Here is a 21,862-nt window from a genome sequence, read left to right as displayed (position 1 = left end):
GAAATGTTTGAATATCATAAAAAATAAGCAGAAAGATGACGAGAAGACTGTAAAAAAAAAAAAAAGTAGCATGAATAAAGACAGTGTTGTGAGCATGGAGGAATCAGCTGCTCTGAAATACCAAACTCTGTAAAAAGATAGCCAAACCATGTCCAAGCAGAGTTGTAAAGTTCACTTTTCTACCCCATATTCCTTTCCCAGACTCTTCCTCCCACCTCTAGCCTCAGTCCCACATTCTGTGGCCCAGCCTTTGAGTCATCCTGCCTAAGGGTCCATCCCCCACCTTGGGTCTTGGCTGATAACAGAGCTCTGCTGTGGGGCCTGTTTTGGTCCTGTTCATGTTGTAGGTACCTGCCCAATACCCCAGGTCCCTCTACTAGACCACCTGGGCTGCTCTTGCCAATCCCCTCCCACAGAGATTCCCAAACTCTCAGCCCCATGACTGTTGCCCTGATACCTACTTGCAGATAGATGCCCTCAAGAACACACCAGAAGCCCATTGCCACTTCATTTGGACCTCTTTCCAATTGGCATGCAAGACTCTGATGTGGTATTGCCATCCTCCTTGGCCCCAAACTTTGCAGTAAAATGGAAACTTATTCCAGTACCTAATGAATCTGTGGTTTCCCCATGCCTCAGTTCCTGCCTTAACCCTGGGTGAAAATTCAGTTCTACATCCAAGCCCTTCGTTATGTGTACCTGGGGTAAAAAACAAACAGTACTTTATGTTTATGTGGCAGCTTACAACTTACACATCATCTCATTTGACCCTCAAACCAACCTCATGATATGTAAAAGAATCAATTTCTCTATTTTAAAGATAAGTGCAGGTGACTTAGCCAGCGTAAGCAACTGTCCCAGTTTGCCCAGGATTAAGGGGTGTCCCGGCATGTAGGACTTACTGTGCTAAAACTAAGATAGTCCTGGGCAAAATGGGCTGGTTACTCACCTAGGTCCCACAGACAGTAGGTGGCTGAGCTAGGATTTGAACCCAGGGCACCTAGCCCACTACCATAACAGTTGCCCTCAATAAATATTTGTTAAATGAATGACACCTAGTCCGTCTTCTTTCCACTGCATCAGTGGCTCTCATAAACAGCATCCCTTTCAGACTAAGACATGAAGGTCTAGTTTGCCTTCTTTCTTCCCGAAAAGGAAATCAGAGGAAAGGGTAGGGGGAAGCACTGCTTTGCATGAGAAAAGCGTCCTTGCATTATCTCCCATGTAGGAATAAACACTAATAGTAATAATTTCAACAAAGGGATTAATTAAGCAGAGTCTGTGATTATCTTAATAAGAACTTGAAATCAGAAGTGATTGTGAATGGGCCACTAACCCATCAATATACATCCTCTTCCCCAGAATAATCAAAGCTGATTGCATATATGAATATTCAGTATATGTAAATTTTAAATCCTAGAATCACATAATAATAAAGGGTTCATGAAGTGATCAGTGTCTCTCTTTAAAGTCAAACCTAGCCTCACTGAAACCATCTCGGAAAAGATGACAATCATGCTGCTTTTAAAGACCTCGGGACAGGAGCCCAAGAGTTTCTTCAGGTGATACTTTTAACGTTTAATCATCCAGGAAGGATGAGACAGAGGGGGATGTGTGGAGGGTAGCTATCTAGCTCAACATGGAACATCTTTCCCGTCCCCTTCACCCACCGAGTAGGCATCCGTCCCTCAATAACAAAGACAGAGAGAGAGAAGCATTGTTATCCCAGCGGAGTCTGTGGTCCCATTCTGTTTCTAGTGGTGACGCTTATGTGGAAGAGGGCAAAGGTTTCTTTATAACATCAGCATAAAAAGTATCAAAATGTGGCACCTCCAGGGCCAACACTAGATGGGAATGTGTTTGAATCACAAAAACTCAGCTGCTCCCAGGAACCAGTCAGGACAAGGTGTCCCATCCTCACAGCAGTCACAGCCCCTCTCCTAGGTAACAGCTTGACTTCTTGTCTGCTAGTGAAAGGACTGAATGTCAGCCCCACTAACTTACCGTCTTGTGCTGGGCACGACTTACAGTCACCCCCCGACCCGGCCCCTGCCAGCTCAAGCTCCCCTCTGTCACCCAGGATGCAACTATCCTCTAAGACTATGTCCAGCCTTTCTGTAAGTGTATTTCCTTTATTAGCTTATATAACTTTTTGGGATAATTTATTCCCAAGACCTCGTTATAAGACAGTCTTTGTATGCACCCAGCATTTACATTTTTCCCCTGTTTACAATCTCTACATGCATCAAGAAGCTTCTGAATATCCATCAGTCATTCAACAAGCACTTATGAAATGCCCATAAGGTGTCAGGCACTGTGCTGGGTGGGAGGATTACAAGGGGCAGGAGTCCTCGAGGCCATTAAGAGAACAGGGAGAAGAAATTCCTGGAAGAGAGAGCAGCATCCCGCAGAATGCTCAGATGACTATAGTCAGTTCAGAAGGGCTGCAGGCAGGAAGCCTTTTAGGAGTTGGCAGACATGAGCTGGGATAATTCGGTACTTTTCCAGGAAGTCTTCTCCAGCTGATCCCTAGAGAAGCAATAGGTTCTGCCCTCTCACCTTGAAAAAACATAAAGCAATCAAGGCTTCCTACCTTCCTCTCTTATTTTCCAATTTCCAATGCTTTCCCACTGATGAAAATATTTTAACCCCTATTTGCAACTTCTTTTCCATCTGTTTTCTGTGTATACCCTACAGAGTGATCCACGTCAGTGTTTTCTGCCAGCAACCGCTGGGAAGGGTGGAGTAGTCAGAGTTTCCTGTGACCCAGGAAGAAGAGAAAACAAGGGGTTATCAGTTCTGTGCTATGATTAAGCCGCTCTCTGTTTCCTTAGAAGCCTGGTTAACCTATCTTAACGCAACATCAAATACCTGTGTCTGCTAAGCATACCCTGTTGACTGAGGGACAGAATCCCTTACACTCCCAAAGATGCTGTCCAGCAGAGAAAGGGAGCGAGCAAAAGCCTGGCTTAATGGAGCCAGCATCAAGAGCAAGGCAAAGAGAAGCAAGGGACTGAGAGAAAGGCTGAGAAGAGCAAGAGAGAAAGAGAAAGACTCTGGGAAGTGTTCCTGGCTTTGAGCACTGTCATGGGCATGACAATCATGCGCCTGCAGCAGCCCCAGGCTCAGCGAGAAGATCTTCCCCCTGCCATAACTGCCAACCTGAGCTTGTTGGAACAGGCATGGGATCTGATCCAAGGCTGTCGACCCACCAGCTGGACAGTGACCTGTGATGCTGCATGAGAATGGTGACAATGACGATGGTAATAATAACAGCTGTGATGCATTGAGGGGTTGCAACATGCCTGGTAGATGGGTTATCTCACTTAATCCTCACAACAACTCTATGAGATGGGCACTATTATTATTTCCCTTTTACAGATGACAAAGCACGTTTCAAGAGGTTTCTTTCACAAGTCTCCCAAAATCAGAGGATTAAGTCAAACCCTGGTCTATCTGATTCTAGAACCAAGCTCTTGCTCACCTTTCGCTATTGCCTTTCGTTCATTTATTTGCTTATTCAATAATGATTCTGAGTGCTCACTGTTAACCAAGCACTGTGCTGAGTGTGGAGGTACAATGGAGGCCAAGGCTAAAAATGTCCCTGACCCCATAGGACTTGTATTCCACAGAGGATATAGATAAACAGTAAGGAAATAACGAAAATAAATACAGGTTGCATTAAATGCTATAAAGAAGACGAATGGAATGTTATAGTAAAGAAGTGGAGGGGAGACACTGACTTTAGGTGGTCAGGGAGAGCCTCTAGAGGACGGGACATTACGGTGAGATAGGAAATGTGACAGAGCGAGCCATGAGGTGACCTGAGGGAACAGCAGGACCCAGAACAGGCCTACCAAAGAAGAGATGGAGTCAGTGTGGTTGGGTGACTATAGAGAGTTTGTCAGGGACCACATCATGAAGGCCCTTAAAGGCCATCACTTTTTGGGGGGGTGTATGGGAGAGATTTATTTAAAGAAATACTACAACATATAAAACTTACATGAAGTCTTAATTTCCACTCCTAGAGTGGTAGATTTGATATAATAAATTATAAAAAACTTTTGAAATTCAGTACTGCATAGTTTGATCACGAAGTCATTAGGTGATGGGTGCACCTCACAAAACAGCTTCATGTGAGGCAAGGCCGTAAAGACCTTGAACAGCATGTATGAATGGACAGACTGATTTTACAATTGTCTTCGCCGTGCGATGGTGAGCCATTGGAGGTTGTGAAGGAGCAGAGTGAATGCTGATTTACTTTTTATTGAAAAGAGAGGGAGCATAATGTAATAGTTAAATGCATAGACTCTGGAGCCAGAATGCCTTGGGTTCAAATCCTTGACCTGCTGCTTGCTAGCTACATGACTGGGGGCAACCTCTCTGTGCCTCGGTTTCCTTATCTTTAAAATATGGAAACTAACAGTACCTGCCTCAGAGGGTTATAAGGATTAAATTAGTTATTATTTGAAAGCACTTAAAATAGTGCTTGGTACATAGTAATATACATGCTTGTTAAATGAGTATATTTAACTTATATACTCATTTATCTCTTAGCAGATAAATTAATAGATGCCTTTACACATATATCCATACAAATATGTCTTTACGTAACGACAGAAACATACTACTACGAGCATGCTTTTCTCTTACCGAAGTTTCGACTTTGTTGTTAACTCCTTCTTCCTCTTTCTCCTCCTCCACTCGCATTAGTAACTGCTCCTCCCCGAGGGACCTCATGTCCACAATTCGATGTTTCCTACCACATATTCCTAAATAGGCACACATTCGATATATGTCTATATACATACATATGGCATGCTTTTGTCTTTGTTTTGCAAAAATTAAATTACATTATACACACGTTTTTCTCACACAACACTAACTTGTGGAAATCCCTAAGACAACTGTAAAACTCTAATTCATCGTTTTAATGGCTGCATCATGGTCCGTGGAGGCAGATGTACCATAATTTACTCAGCTGTTCCCTAATTGATGGACATTCATTTGTTAGCTGTCCTTTGCTCAGGAAGCTTTATGGTTCCAATGTCCTTACATTCTGACGCTTTCATCTCTTTGGGGTAGATTCCTAGGAGTGGGACTGCTAGTCTAGAGGATATAAGTGTTATTTTTTTTTTGCTGAAGAAGATTTGCCCTGAGCTGACATCTGTTGCCAATTTTCCTCTATTCTGTATGTGGGTTGCCACCACAGGATGGCTGATGAGTGGCATAGGTCCACACATGGGATCTGGGACCATAAACCCCGGGCAGCTGAAGGAGAGTGCACCGAACCCAACCACTAGGCCATGGGGCCAGCCCCTGTATTATTTTTTAATAGATATAGGTGATAGATTGCTTGTTAAAAAGACTAATCCCATTTCCATTTCCTGTAGGAAGGTATGTGAGTGTTCATTTGCCTACATCCTTGCCAAAAACAGGTCATTTTTGTCAGTTTGGATGGGTGCAAAAAACCAATTATATTTAGTGAAAGTTTACATATATTAAAATACACCCATCGTAAGTATACAATTTGATGAGTTTTGATAAATGTTGACAAACATTTGGTAAATGTTTATACCACGTCACCAACGCCATAATCAAGATATAGAAAATTTTCATCACCCCAGAAAATCTCCCTTCCAGCCAGACTCCACCCTCCATAAGCAACCACTGTTTCGATTTCCATCATTATAGATTACTTTTGCATATGATTAAACTTCATATAAATAAATTCATGCAAATTATACTTTCTGGCTTCTTTTGCTGAATGTAACATTCTTGAGATTCTGCCATGGTGTTGCAGGTGTCAGTAAATAATACTTTTTTTTTAGTTATTATTTAAATATAGCAAAATGTACAGGTCTTATATGGTCAGTTTAATGAGTTTTGGCAACTGTATATGCTCATATAACCACCATGCAGAACATTTCCATAATTCCAGAAGGCTCCCTCCTAGTCTTTTATAGTCGGTTCCCACCCCACCTCCCTCCCTCCAGAAGCAACCGTTTGCCCAATTTCTATTACCAGTTATTACTTTAGGCTGTTTTAGAGCTCTGTGAAAACGAATTCATATTTACTCTTTATATCTGGTTTCTGTCACTCAACATGATGCTTTTGGGATTCATTTATGTTGTTCAGGTAACAGTGCGTTTTTTTCCTTTTTATTACTGATTAGTGCTTCATACATCACCATTTGTTCCCCACTTCACAGTTTGTTTATCCATCCCCCTGTTGCTGGACATTTGTATTGATTCTCCTTTTTTAGATATTATGTATAAGATTGATACAAACCTTCTTGTACAATCTTTTTGTGATACAGGTTTTTATTTCATTTGGATAAGTACCTAAGATTGTAACTGCTAGATCATAGGATAGATATATGTTTAACTTTGTAAGAAACTGGCAGTTTTCCAAAATGATTGTACCATTATGCACTCCTACCACAAATGTAGGAGAGTTCCAGTTAGTCCACGTCCTCATCAACATTTGGCATTGTCATTTTTTTTTTAGCCATTCTATTGGATGTGAAATGACATCTCTTTATGGTTTTAATTTGCAGCTACCTGGCGACTGGTGATGTTGAGTTCCTTAAACACATTTGCATGTGCTTATTGGTCATACTTATATCTTCCTTTGTGAAGTTTGTGTTCAAGTCTTTTACTCTTTTGCTCCCTTTTAAATTGAGTTGTCTTTTTTTGTTGTTATTGCGTTGTGGAGTTCTTTATATATTCTAGAAACAAGTCTCTTTTCAGATGTATTATGAATATTCTCTTCTGGTCAGGGCTTGCTTTTTCATTTTCTTAATCATGGCTTTTAATGAACAGAAGTCCTTCCTTTTGTGTTTAGTGCTTTTTGCCCACGTATTTGCGTGCCCCAAAGTCACAAAGATATGCTTATTTCTATGCTTACTATGTACTTCTGGAAGCATTATTCTTTTATTTTTACATTTAGGTCTTTGATTCACCCTGAATTAGTGTTTGTGTACGGTGTGAGGGAGGGATCAAAGGTCATTCCTCCCTCCCCATGTTTAGTTTTTCCCTCATGATTGTTGAAAAGACTTTTCTTTCCCCATTAAAATTGCCTTGGTGCTTTTTTTTTGAAATTCAATTAAACACATATGTGTGGGAACATTTTATACTCTCTATTCTATTCTCTTGTTCTGTTTGTCTACACTTATGGTGATACTGCAGTGTGTTCATTACTATAGCTGTATAATAAGTCCAAAATCAGAAAACGTATTTGTTCTTTTTTGTCAAAAATTGTTTTGTTTATTCAATGTGCATTTCCACATAAATTTTAAAATCAACATGTCATTATCTACAAAAAATCTATTTAGATTTTAACTGCAATTGCATTATATCTATTAATCAATCTATATTTTGAAGAAGTTTGTGTTAGATTTGTGTTATTTGTACTTTAAATATTTGACAGAGCTCATCATTGAAACTATCTGGGCCACTTCTTCTTCTAAACGATATGGATGACTTGGTATATCTCTAACAGCTCTTCCTATTGGGAAGATTTTTCCTCTCTGCTATCTTTCAAGGCCAACTCTGAGTGTAGTGATAATGCAACTGCTGTTTATTTTTAATTTGCACACACATACCAAGACCAATTCAAGCTCAGGCTTTTTCATCCTCCCTCAGCTGATTGTTTGAGACCCCTCGTGTGGCCATAGGTGTGAGCTGGGAGAGGGACACTAATGCAACTCTGGAGAGTAATACACCGTGTACTCATGCCTTCTGGTCATACGCTGGCTTGATCTCAGATGAAGCGTTTTGATGGACTGCTGCTGGACTTGCCCTAATTTATGATTTGGTGAGCCTCATCATTGACACTTCCATCACAATTAGTTGTTGGCCATTTGGCTCAAATGACTGAGCTGCTTGCACCATAGCCTTGATCTACAGCAGAACTCTCTGCTGCTCTGGGCCCACTGAAAACTAGTGGTATTCCTAGGTGTATAATATGCTATCCCCAGAACCTAAAGGTGCCTACCAGGCACTGTGCTTCTTTCTTTCTTTCTTTGCAGTGGAGAATGCAAGGTGTGTCTTTCAGTTTGGAGGGGCTAGCCCAGCACACTCCTGACCACTGGATGCATAAATATATCACCAAAGTGACAGGTCCTTGAACCTTCATAATATTTATCTTGCCTATATTTTATGAAGTTTTCTAGAGTATTGTCCAATCAGCATGATGTCATTGATGGAATGAATCAACATTATTTTCAGTGGTATTTGAAGATGATCCAAATATCTTCAGACTGCAATATGAGAAAGGGAAGAGAGTCAACATAGTCCTGGGTCAAAGCTGCAATTGAATATTATTTGTGTCATATGAGTAAAAACTGGTACTGATCCTCTTTCTAATTAGAATTTTTAAAAAGAATACATTTCCCAAATCAATGACCACATACCATGTACACGAGGCCTTATTAACCATTTTATCTTATTTATCTTTCAATAAAACCACCTCCAGAACAGTAGCTACAGGCAGGAGTATCACTTGTTTGAGCTTGTGGTCTTCTGTAGTCATTCCCCAGAACCATCCAGTTTCTGCAGGAGACAGACTGGTGACTTTAATAAAGCTGTGATAATGAGTGGTGACTATTACTCCTGCATCCTATAGGTCTTTAATAGTCATCTCCCTACTTCCAGGGTCCAATTTTTCTTTATTTGCTATCTTGGCTTAAGGGGAAGTTTCAGAGGTTTCCATTTGGCCATTTCTCCGCTACAGTATTTCTTTCCTCACAGGCCAAGGATCCAATAGGGGAGTTTGTCTAACTGCCAGTATGTCGATCTTCGCTATGCACTTGGGAATTTGAGAAATGATCACTAGGTGGGTCTGGGGACCTGGTGGACCCACTATAGCTGGAATTTAGCCAAGAATTTATTTGTTTCCTGGCCCCTGTAAATCTCACTTTAACAGGGGGGACCATGATGACACTGGGTCTCTGGGATTAACTCAAACACTATGTTCCTTGAAATGTTGGAGTATTCCCTTTCCTCAGGGGGGCTTCTGAATTAAGATGACCCTTCAGTGCCATCCCAAGTTGGGGTGAGAAGGTTGAGCCTTTTTTCCCCCATGTTGATTAGTTATTGGGTATGAACTCCTCTGACTTATATGAGGGGACTTATATGAGTGTATCTGCAGCAGCCTTCCCAACAGTCATAGTAATTAGTCCTCCATTCCTAAAGGGACATTTGGCTGGTGCAACACAGTGTACACCACAAGAATGCTCTTGGAAACAATATCTGTAAGAGCGTAGGGGTGGCATGATTGGGCAGAGAGAGAGTTGAACCGTGATGTAGTTGTAACAGAGACCTCCACCAATTCTACAGGGAACTCCGGAACCGGCACGGCTCTTCAGAGTTGTCCTCAACTGATGCCGTTGTTCCCTTGCTTCATCCAGCATTGGATGCAAGCCCTTCTTGGAGAAGAGGTCTAATCTTGGACTGAGGACAATACTCGAGGAAGGAATCAACCATGAGCTGCCAACAGTCAACAGCTCAGCTGGAGGATTGAGGCCTTAGTCATGAAGGGGATATCTGGGTGGTGAACTACACTCTTCACAATAGGAGGCATCAGCACATAGATGATAATTTAGTCCATGGACATGGATGGAATCACTGGGGAGAAAATGCAGGGAGTACACAGCAAAGGATCCAGGACCTACCCCTGAGTCAAACTGTTAGAAGCCAGTTAGAGGAGGAGAGCTGGTAAAAGAGATGGAGAAGAGTGGTCAGGATGGTAGAAGAAAACCCAGAGAAGCAAAACGTCACTGAAATCAGGGAAGAAAGATGGAATCATTCACCATGTGGATAATGCTGAGAGGCTGACAAATATAGGACACAAACATGTCCATTGGTTTGTCAACATGGACGTCTCTGGTAACTTTGACCAAAGCTATTTTAGCAAGTAGTGGAGACAGGGGCCAGATTAGAGTGTGCTGAAGGATAAAATGGACTTCAGGAAGTGGAAATAGCATATTAACAAACTTTTTTGAGTTTTACTGCCAAAGGGAACATAAAAATAGGCTAGAAGGAAGTAAGGGCTCAGCAGAGGATTTTGCATCTTTTTTATTTGTGCTGGCTTTTTAATTTGATAGGTACTAGAGTATGTTCGTATGTGGGGGAAGAGATGGATGATGCTGGAGAAAGGATAAGAAGGACAAGGGTCAATGGCTAGTAGAAAGAGGCAATGGGTCTCAGGGCGTAAATGGAGAGAATAGTCTTTGGTAAGAACAGGACCATGAGAAAAGAAGATGGGGAGGGATGAGGGCAGAATTACTGATTTGGTGATGAGAGAATAAAGAAGTTCTATGGATGCTTTTTATTTTCTCAACAAAATATAATTGCCTTGAGTAGGTAAATACCTGCTTGTATATTGCAGCTTTGTTTCCACTCTAAATTATAATGGCCCAAGGCTCCGCTACTCTTCATTACACAGGAAGAGAGAAACAAGGTGTGGCTTTGCTGAGCTGACACCAACAGACATATGTCGCTTTGCTTCTTTGCCTTCTTTCCTTTTTCTTCCATTTACAGTCATGTGTGCCAGCTTTCAGACTGGTAAACATAGGGTGTGGCTAAAGGTCAAAAGGTGAGGAGATCTCAATCTGAGCTCACAGGCCTGATCAGCTGTGCTTCCTTATTGTAATCAGGAAATCCTGGAATGACCCAGCCAGCAAGAGCCCATCTGGGGAGAGAGAGGAGGGAGGGGAGGGAGAAGAAGGAGGGGTTATGTAGCAAGGAAGGGAGGGGCTCATCTCCCTTCTCTGGGCTCAAAATGGGTCTTCATTTCTTTAGCCCATATATTTGCATATATTCATATAAATGTGTGCACATTCGATCTCCGCCATATTTTTTTTCCCTTTGATGTTTTATTGTTTTCACAAACTCTTTCCTGACTAGAGGGGATCTCATTGTATTTACACATACAGATACAGCCAAGATGGTCAGCATTCTATCTTGTTATGTTGTAAAGCATGCAGATATTAGTGGAAAAACAAAGAAACGAAAAGAAAACAACAAACATTCCTAATATATTATTCAGGAATAAATGTAGATTTTTTAAAGTGTAGGTCATTAGGTAGATATGTGTAGAAAGATATATATATATATATATATATATACACACACACACACACACTTTTAAATGGCTAACTCTTATTAAGTGATTATTATGTGCCAGCTATAATATTAGCTCTGGGTATTGAAAATAAAGGCGATATTTTTATCTTTAAATTTTGTCAGTAGTTATTAATTTTTTCCATATGCATTATTTTGGTAAATAAAATAAATAAATAAAACAATTTTAGAACCAGTATCAGGTCCCTAGTAAGCCCTGTCATTTACATACAGATTTCGCGGTTCCTCTTCTCTGTTTGCAACCTATAATTGTGTCAGACATGAAGTTTGGGAGTTCTGTCCTTTCTTCTGCTCTAGTCTGACCTTTCTCTGCTCTTTGTAACATTTGCCATCTCTTTGGATCTGAGTGGAGAACGTCCTATAGGACTTAGTTGTCTTCTGGGTTCCGTAAATTGCTAACAACAAATTTTGTGTGTTAAGCAACGTTAGCTTAATCTAATTCTTGTTCTCTTCTCAAAGAAGCTCTCTGATTTTTGAAAAGCCTTTGCATGGCTTCCCGTTACTTCAGTGTCTATGGCTTTGACCTCAAAATCTCTTAACTGCTGTACCTGAGTGCCAGAAGCAGTTCCCTCCTGTGACTGCCTGCTTGCACTTTATCAGAAAACGGCAATAAGTGTCTGCTCCACTCTCTAAATTGTCTCATTTTCCACCCTACCTCCATTGCATCTCTTTTTGTACAACAAGAAAGAAAACTTTGCCCTTTCTCTCTTATAAAGTTTGGGCACAAGAAGAGACATAGTAAAAGCGTGCTCAGAGGATCCGACTGTGTTTCTACATCATATGTCTGTCCATTCCAATCAGGAAAAGTTACCTCGGCAGCCAAATGACGGAGTTTGTTTGTTTGTTTAACCTTGCTCTCTGTCTTCTGTAAATTTAATTTCCTTTTATCAAGTTAGCCTGCCTCCTGAATTCTGAAAGCCATATGAATCAGTTAAGCCCGTTGACCATGACAGGCATACTGTTAAAATTGCTGGAAATCTTTGTTCTTGTTTCTCACTCCTGGAGTTGAAACTTATCTGAACGTTGGCATCTCACAGTTCCTATTAAATATCCCTGTTTCCTTTGGAGATCACAACGGAAGGGGGCTGACAACACATCCCTGAAGGTGACGTTTTAAAGAGAGTGGGAGGGTGTCTGAAAAGAAAGGGCCAGAGAACCACTGGGTCCCATTTCCAGATTCTTCCAGGAGGCCTTCTGACTGCTATTGGTTGACCTTCCTACTACTGTGCGATTTCGTCATAGTTTCCAGGGAGGATTTTCCTGAGCTGGTTATGCTTATTTGACTTAACAGGAAAAGAATACTCTTTTTATAATTGTAAACTTTTCCTTTTGGAAGCTACTCCTTGCCGCTTAAGCTCTCTGCACAAGACCCTAATCTGAATTAAAAAGAAAAAAATAACTAAAAATATAAGAAAACGCACTCAAAGGCTAAATTGTTGTCTTTTATTTCCTGGCTTTTATTTCCTAGCTTGTATCTGCTGTGCACCACTGTTTGTTTCTGATGGCTGGTTTCGCTGCAGTTATCTGGGTCTGATTACCCCTACCAGTGGGTTCCTGTGCCCCAGCCTCACTCCAGCTGCCCTGTGTTGGTTACGGGCTGGGCTGGATCTGGAACAGGAGGCTGAATGGTAAAGCCCAGCCTCGGTCACAACTAGAAACATGATTCGGAAGGCATGCTCTATTCCAAGTGGATTTGTGACTGCTTCTTTTCGAAGATCAGAATATTCACTGCCTTTATTTTCCTCTGTCAACCCTGGCAGTGGGACACAGCATTGCTCTCAAAGAAAGTAAAGCAGAGGAGAAGTTACCAGAAACATGCCCTGGGACATCCCACTTCTCTGCTCAATTCTTGGTAGGATCTTAAGAGTAAATAATCTCAGCACCACCATCTGTCCTCTCAGGCTGGACATCACAGATGTCTCTAAATGCTTAAGGATCCTCCGTATATGTTGTTCTTCTAGGGACCTATGAATTCAAAGACATGTACACAAATAAAACAAAAGCATTGATATAGATGTTATATGATTCAGTGATATCCCTGTTTATACAAATCATTTCTTAAAATTTAACAACTAATAAATATTCCACATTGAGGTTGGTCTTTCCTAACGCTGTATGCCCATCAAGAACTGGGGTACTGCTGCGGGCTTCATTTCTTCCAAGTGCCTCTGATATCACTAGTAGTGAAGTTTTCTGAAAAGTCACAGCAGCTTGAGGACAAAAAATCTCATACCTCAAAACAACAGAGAAGCTCGAGGAACTAACCTTGACCTCTTCCAAACCATAAAGGATCTGGCCCCTCCACCCCCACTTCCTCTGAAACAGGAAGCTGTGAAGATCTTTGTTCGTTCTGAAAAGAGAGGAGTCTTATAGGAATCCTCCCCATTCTCCCTGAAGGACAAGCCAATCAAGAAAATCAGAGGGAAGAAGGGAATGTCAGCAGAGAGGATGGGGATGAAATATGCTTTAGTTTTTAGTTTATAGGGTCTTTTTGAAAACTCTCCTTCTTTCATTCCCCTGTCTTCCCTACTCTTTAAAATGTCAGTCAGTTAACCACTCCGAATCATCATTTTGATTTGATTCTAAAGTCCACCTTGATTCAAGAAGACGCTGAGAAGTAACTTGTAGCAAATAACTATGCATTCTTTAGGCAGAATTCATCCTCCTTCTCATTCCCAAAGACACACACACACTCACTCATTCACTTTTTTTTCTAGAGTGAATACTCAATCAGGTTTCATCATTGAGCCACCCATTATCTTTCAGCAAAACCTCACAAAATAAAAAATACACCAGCAGGGCCCCACAAACCACCTCCAAATGCTACAATGACACAACTGTGATTGGTGAGTGAGTTGGCCATCTGTGAACAGAAGTTGAAAGGAAACTTCAAAGGGCCCTACTTGTGATGGCCAAGACTGTAGAGATTAGGATTTCAGTCTGTTCTATCTTCAGTAACTGTGAGCAAGGATGCAAGAAACAAAGCAAGAGAAAGAGGGGGAAAACATGAGCAAGAAGGGGAGGAAATAAGGAGAGATGATAAAAGATGCCCAAAAAAAGAGAAATTAAATATGATTTTAAAAATTAAGAATACCCTAAACAGAAAAGGGAAAAATAATTTGGCCTGCAAGAACAAAACAGAAAGATGGAAGAGGAAGTGGATGAATCAGTCCAGGAAAAAAGCTAGAACCAAAATAATATGGAGACCTCTTCTGTTAGCAGTTTTGAGGGCTGAAATCTGTGAACTTGTTTCCATTTGCTGACTTATACTGCTCTCTCTACCAACACCAAGATCAAAATAAGCAGTCATCAGGCTATTAGTCAGCACTTCTAACAGAATTGCATCAAACATTAATCATCCCTGAAAAGGAGTTCCCCATTCTTCCCTTCAAAGTAACGGTTTGTAGACCAGTCATCATAAGACACTTTTTGAGTTCCATATTCAGAGTTACTACAGGATAATTTAAGTTATATAAAGTATCCACTCAAAAGTCTAAATTTTTGTTCAGAACAGTCTGCTGTATTGGAACGGGCTTAGAGGTCAATGAAACCCGGATTCAGTTCTAGCTCTGCCAATTACTAGTTCTGTAGCCTTAAACAAATTTTTTTGGGGGGGGAAGATTAGCCCTGAGCTGACATCTGCTACCAATCCTCCTCTTTTTGCTGAGGAAGACTGGCCATGAGCTAACATTTGTGCCCATCTTCCTCACTTTATATGAGGGACACCTGCCACAGCATGGTTCTCCAAGTGGTAGGTCCATACCCCAGGTCCAAACCGGGGAAACGCAGGCTGCCAAAGTGGAACATGCGAAATTAACCACTGCACTACCGGGCCAGCACCAGCCTTAAACAAATCTTTTCAGCTTCTCTGAGGCTCATTGTTTTCCTATATACAATAGAGATTCTAAGGATTAAATGAGAGAGCCAATAAGCTTTCTCATCTCTACTATGTACTAGGGGCTCAATAAATTATAGCAATGATTTAATCACATTAAGGAATCAATGCTCACACATATAGAAGAACAATAGAGAAAGATCTGGAAAAAGAGCTAGAGTGACAAGGATGTAAATGTGTATATATAGACAAAGAGAAAGGGGTGGTGTATGTGTTTGTGGGTAGGCACATGTCTGTAGGTGTGCCCAGTGTGGCAGCAACATGCAAGTGTGAGAGAAAAGGGGAAAAGAAGCCCAATCTCAAGAAGAGACTAATAAAGAGGAAGAGGAAGGGAGACCTCACTGAGTGGAGAAGGAGAAGTTTGACTTAAAAACCTATAATCTGCCACTGTCTCCAAATCGATGGACAAGTAGGCAAACTGCCCAGGGCCACCAACATCTGAGTGCAGACCAGTCACCTGGACAGTCAGGGAACCATAAAGTTAATAAACAATGAGCGCCTTGAAGGCAACCGCCATGGCTCTGTAACAAAGGCAAAGTTTTAAATTTTTAAATGCTCTTTTCATTTTGTCTTCCTGAGTAGAATTCTTCACACCAGTCAGTCTTAGGCAATGATTTGCCCAAAAGGAAGGTTTGAATTTATTGTAGAAGGAAAACAAGAAAAAGAGTAATGTTCTGCTTCTGTCATTCAAAAAAGAAATGGGTTATGCAAGCCTCTTGAAAAGAGATTTGCTGAACTCCTTTGTGAGGTCCTAAAATGTTAACAACTAAGTGTGGAGGCTTCAGATCTTAGAGGTCTGCCACCACAAGGTTAAAAAAAAAATGTAGCCTGTTTGTCACTAAGATTTAGCCAGGTGAATGAAGTCGGGAAGAAGATATGATGGAAAGAAAGATCTGCTCCTTATTAGGGTGGGGTATTGTGGGAAGTGGAGAGAGAGAGAGAGAGAGGCAGAGAGAGACACAGAGAGACAAGTGAAAGGCCAAAGGCTGTCCTAATCTTCTGTTCCCCGTGCTTCTGCTTTGACCCAGGTAAGGAATGTGCACTAGGAAAGTGAAATTACCTCCAAAGACACGCAGGGGCCTCATTCTTGAAGAGACTCCCTGTGGACTCTGAAACAAGGTGGCCCTGGGGATGGCATGCCCCCATACAGACCTAGGGACCCTCCCGCCCTGAGGCAGAGTAGAAGAGTCAGACAGAGGCGTGTAGAGAGGACCCAGAAACCTCAAGCTTTTCTGCTTGTCAGAGGCAGGAGTGGCAGGGGCTGGAGGAGAGGCCAGCCAGACTTCAAAGGCTTCTCTTGCACCAGGGGAACCTGAAATGAGGGCAGATCAGCCTCAGCGCACTACAGACTCTGACCAGACTGGGAGATCAACCACAGTCACACCCACTCCAGTTTCAGCCACAAACACCCACAAGGCAAGGAGCACAGACCAGAAAAGGGACAACAGCCAGGATGGTCAGGGCAGGCAGATAGCTGTGCCTGTCCCAACTCCTCCCTGCCACCATGAGGTTGCAGACGCCTCAGCCCTTCCTGCATGCTCCAGACAAGCCAGGGAGGAAGAGGTTATCTGAGAGCCTGAGCATTTTTAGCCAAGGGAAGCAGAACAGTGTCCAAATGGAGTGAATTACTGCATGGGACTACATTTTAAACAAGGTATTTAGTTAGTACGGTTCCTCCCTCAAACTAGAAAGTAAGGGCTTGGGAAGGAAGCCAAAATAGTATAGACTAAATAAAGTTCGTTTTCCTACACATCCAAGTTGTAATGTAGGTTAAATTTTGCAATTCCATCACACATACTCTTTCTCTGATTTCATACAAAAAGGCAGTTCAAGTACAAAATGTAATTGATGACTGGTAGAAGTTTCAAAGGAATGAATTCTTTGAAAGAACAGGCGTATTCATCTCTGTGGTCTGGCTTTAGTGGGGAGGGGGGGGTGGATCTAGTGACTGAGGAGGGAACAGAAGAAAGTGAAATGACTGTGGGCAAGGATTTTGTCTTCTTTGCTCACTGATGTGTTGGCAAGGCCTAGAGCAGAACAGATGCTCCATAAACACGTGTTAAGTGAATGAACAAATACACATTTATTGTCTCTATCTTGTGTCAGACATTGTAAAATATGATCCTATTCAATTCTCACAACAGCCTCTGAAGTTGGTATTATTAGCACTATTTCATAGACAAAGAAATGAGTTCAGATGAGTTGAAGAACTTCTCCAGGGTCACATACCTGAGAAGTGTGTGATGAAGACAGAATTCAAACCCAGGCCAAACTGACTACTGTGACTTCTCCATGTATTTCCTCCGATGAGGGAAATATATTCATATAGAAGAAATTCCAATGATATTTCCACCCACTTCCATCTTACATTACAAGAAAGATCCTGAAGTTCTCTGCAGGGACCAGACTCCCACTGCAAAATGATTCTTCTGCTGCCATGATCACACTACGAAGGTAACATGTATTGTGGTAGTTGTTTTATTCCAGTTGAAATGCTAATAGTTATCCAGACAGAAAGAAACCACAGGAAAGAGGAAAGAGCTGTGTGGGAAACCAAAATGCAATCCCAGAAAAGGCAAAAGAAAGAAAAAAGGGAAATTATGACCTTAATCAGTACTTTAACTGAAATAAGCATTTTTAAACGTCAAAAGAACCCTTGAGCTTCATATAATCGAAATAAACAACAAAATAGGCCAAATTGCATCAAATAAGACTTTTCTTGGGTTTCCAGTGACGTTACAAACCACAAAAGGCTCTGTCATCTACCGAAATTACAGTGTGGGTTCTTACTTACCCTCTGGTGAGTTGCTTGGTCAAACACCAACATCTACATAACGTATGCCACACCCTGCTACTTTGATCCAAGGCTCCCTCTAAGTTCAGCAGACATTCACGCTGCTGCAGAAGCAAAGTCATTGTAATTTCAAAGACTTGCATTCCATTGCTCTCAGTCATAAAAATTAGCAAGAGCCAATATCCTAGGAGTCTAAGGAAAATCTGGCCAGATCTGAAAGAAATGAAGTTGGAGGCATAAACACGGAAATCTAACCAGCAACACAAATATTTCCCTTTCAGTCCTTGCTCTTGCTAAGACAGCTATGATTTCCAAGTAGTAGATGGCAAAGAGAAATGATTAGGAGTCGGGAGCAAATCATATCTGTAAAATGAGACAGTTGGACATGTTCATCTCTGAGATCCCTGCCAACTCAGTGGATCTGGGGTTGAGCCTGGGAAGGCTGAGGAAGCTGGCCTGGCTTCTCTGTGTAATGGAAAAGCAAAGCCCAACTTCACTGGTCACCAGCTATGTGGCTTGGGGGGAAGTTATTTAACTCCATTAGTTTAAGGTTCTTCATCCTCAGGGGACAGATAGTGATACACAGTTTACAGAATTGTTGTGTGGAAAAATGGTAAAGTCAGATCTTCTTATACACTTTTTAAAGCTTTCAATTTTTAGATGAAGGTGGGAACTAGCATTTGGAAAGTGCCTAGAACGCAACATATGATGCACTTGGCTGAATTTTCTCATAACGTTACTAGATTGTACAACTTGGCACCTTTTAGAAATGTTGAGATGCTCTTGTTTTTGTATCCATCATCACCATGCAGTGGGAAATCCAGGAGCTGGAGACTATGGCAGCCTCTGATGATCAGACACGCCAAGCAAAAACCCTCCCTAACCCACAGTCTCAGAATGCTAGCTAGCCTGACCTGTTTGCCCACTCCACCCAGGGCTGTCACACCCCAAACCACCAGAGGAGTCTGCTCAATGTGGGACTTACTGAGTATCTCTGGCGGACCTCAAGTGAGCAGCTCAGCTCTGAGAGCTCAGTTATTCCAATTTAAATCGGGTGGCAAAATAGGAACCCTCTGAGGTCACGTATGGCTGCTATCATGTTATGTTTGGCCTCTAGAAGATTTTTTTTTAATTGAATTAATTACCAGCATTTAAAAATCAGGAAATTACACATCAAAATCCACATTTTGAGCTCCCTTTGGTAAGTACACGGGCTCACTTTCCAGCTGCCAACAAAGGGCTGAAGGAGAGAAAGACTTCTCCATTGAGATGGACGTTTCCTCTCAAGTTCATTTCAGTCCCTATCTGGCCCACTGCGTTGCCTGGTTCCTAGAGGCATTTGAGTTCAATCACAGACTAAGAATATCTAAGTAGACTAGAAAAACTCTGGTGGCCCCTCAACTGCCTGGATGCAACTGCCTCAGGATCTAAGTGGCTATTTGAGCATCTAGACATAAAGCTGATCTAACAAGAGATCTGTTCTACAGACCCCTAAAAACCAAATGATGACTCTACCCTGGCAGCTCAGTCCTGTGGTAACAGGCTGGAGGTCCTTACAGCACTCGGACAAGGAATCAGGACCAGGCCAGAAGCACTGCTGTAGCATTGCAATTGCTGTTCAACTGCTCTGCTGTGTGTGGTATTTAAAATATCATTTTATAAGATAGCATGTTAATTAGCCAACAAATATGTGGATGTTTCCACCATATAAAGGAATTATTTCAGCATACTTACAACTGAATTCAAACAGGACTTCATAAAGTAAATGTTTTCTAGATCCTATAATTCTCTTCAATAAAAATAAACCCAGATCCACGGGAAATACAATAAATCACAGAGATCCTGGTTTTAGCAAAGCTTAACAGATACAGCCTTATTTTCCTGAAGCCCATACTTGGCTCATTTCAGTGGCATTTCTTCTGTTTCTCCGTAGTGCTGTTTCCCGGTATGTGACAGTTGTCAGCCTGAATGCCAGTCACCAAATCAGGTCCCACTTGTGGGAAAGGGCTCCATACACTTAGACTTTTATGTTCGTTCATGCCATTAAAGAGCTTATGCTTTGTTATCCTTTTCTGAACCTTGGCAGGGCCTCTTCATTCTCTTAGAAGTTAAGTGAAAAGCCAAACTCTGCACCGGGCTGTTAATGATTCCTAGTGAGAGCCATGAAATGTGAATGGTGTGCGCCCATTATTCAAGTAGAGAGCCACAAATCCCAAGGGTACCCTCCCAGTTCAAAAATAGGGGAAACAATGTTGCACCCTCAATTCATGCCCCTCCTTAAATGTACCAAAAGAAGAATCGGGAAGGGGCCATGATGCCACCAACTTTATTTGCTTTAGGCAGGATGTTATAGCCTCTGAAATAAGAGTTAATGCTATGGATTTCCTCCAAATTACAGAAAAGTTCATGGAGTGACATATAAAGAATGTGGATAGTTTATAACACAGAGAAATGATAGTAATTCCTGATGTCTAAGACTTCTTTTGTATGGAATACAAATTGCTCTTTTTCCTTCAGATAGATTTAAATGAAAGTAGGGAAGAAGTAAAAGTGCTTTCAACAATAAGAAAATGTTCCAATTACTTTGCTCCAAATGGAAGTTTCCTGCTACTTACCAGTGCATTCTTAATCGGTAATGAAATGCAAAGTCTAAAGTGAGCTTAGTGTGGTAACACAGACACACAATTCCATATGAGTCAAAATGCTGCAAACTGCCTAATAGCATCACTCACAGTGCCAGACTCAATCCTGACATGATGAAAAGCAGCTGTGGTGGCCTGAAAACTGTCCTCCCCAGGGAAGAAATCATAACATTTGATCACTGCGTGGTTTTTCAGTGAAACTCATCTCTGCGGGCTTTTTTTCTTGGATGTTTGTTTAATTCCTTCAAATTCCCCATAGGCTTATTCTATCTAGTAGGCAAAAGTTTGGTATAAGTAATTGTTTCTTATAAGAGACTGATAAAATCGTATATTGCTTTTCAAAAGCCACCTATCCATAAATCAAGAAAGTCTGTTTTAAAACACAAAGAAAAATAAATGTCCATTCCTTAAGTTAAAAATACTTTGGGTTTTCAGTACTGAGTGTTGCATTGAATTAATGCATTTATTCTAAATTTTTACTTTAGGGAGGAACTAGTCAATTCATTCCTATTTTGACAAAATGAACAAAAGATTGAGCAATTTTTTTCTCTGGTGGAAATCTGTGTATTTAGGCATCTAAGATCCCACAGTACCAATGCTCCAGCAGTTAGCTGCTATGAACATTTAGGTATTAACACACACACTTCAAGTAGTATTTAATGTAGACTTTGTGAGTGTATCCAACACTGGCCTTTGTACAGATCTAATGGAAAACCAGATGAGGATAGAAAGAAACCCAATAAACAACCCTAGAAATCAAAAATCTCCTTCTCTGCAGGCCTGGTAGACCTCAGCACGGCTGCTGTCCCTTCGGTGCCCCTTTAAGGAAAGGAGAGTGCAAGCCACATATGTCCTTTACCTCTACCCTGGTAGCGGGCCCAGGGACAAAACTGCTTGTATTGAATTCCTTAGAAAAGGAACAAAGAGTAGAAATCTATTTGACACAAATCATCTGCAGGTGTTTAAATTCCTTCAACCCATTTCAATTTTTGCTGCTCAGGTCCACAATTCAAAGTAACTGATTATTTAAAAAGCCCATAAAACAATGAATGAGCATCATTTTGAAAAGAAAGACTAATAAAATGAATATATAAAATGAGATAATGTATATAAAACTGCTTTTCTAACTGTATGTTATTATCTGGGTCTTTTTGCCCCTTCAAATTAGGAGGTCCCTGTGGGTGTGTCTTCTAATTTCTTATAATTCTGCAACTCTTACCGTAGTGCTTCTTATAGTAGAATGATTCAGCTGGGGAAAATGTTGACATTATTCGGATAATCGAGGCAAAGGACTTTATAGATAGAATAATCTAGGTAATTCTTTGATATCCTAATTCACTTTGCACGTGTGAATGGGAATATGAAAATCTGTGTTTTTCTAAAC

Source organism: Equus asinus, chromosome 16, assembly GCF_041296235.1.
Source record: "Equus asinus isolate D_3611 breed Donkey chromosome 16, EquAss-T2T_v2, whole genome shotgun sequence".
In the NCBI taxonomy this organism is placed as follows: Eukaryota; Metazoa; Chordata; class Mammalia; order Perissodactyla; family Equidae; genus Equus; species Equus asinus.
Note: the sequence above shows the minus strand (reverse complement) of the source record.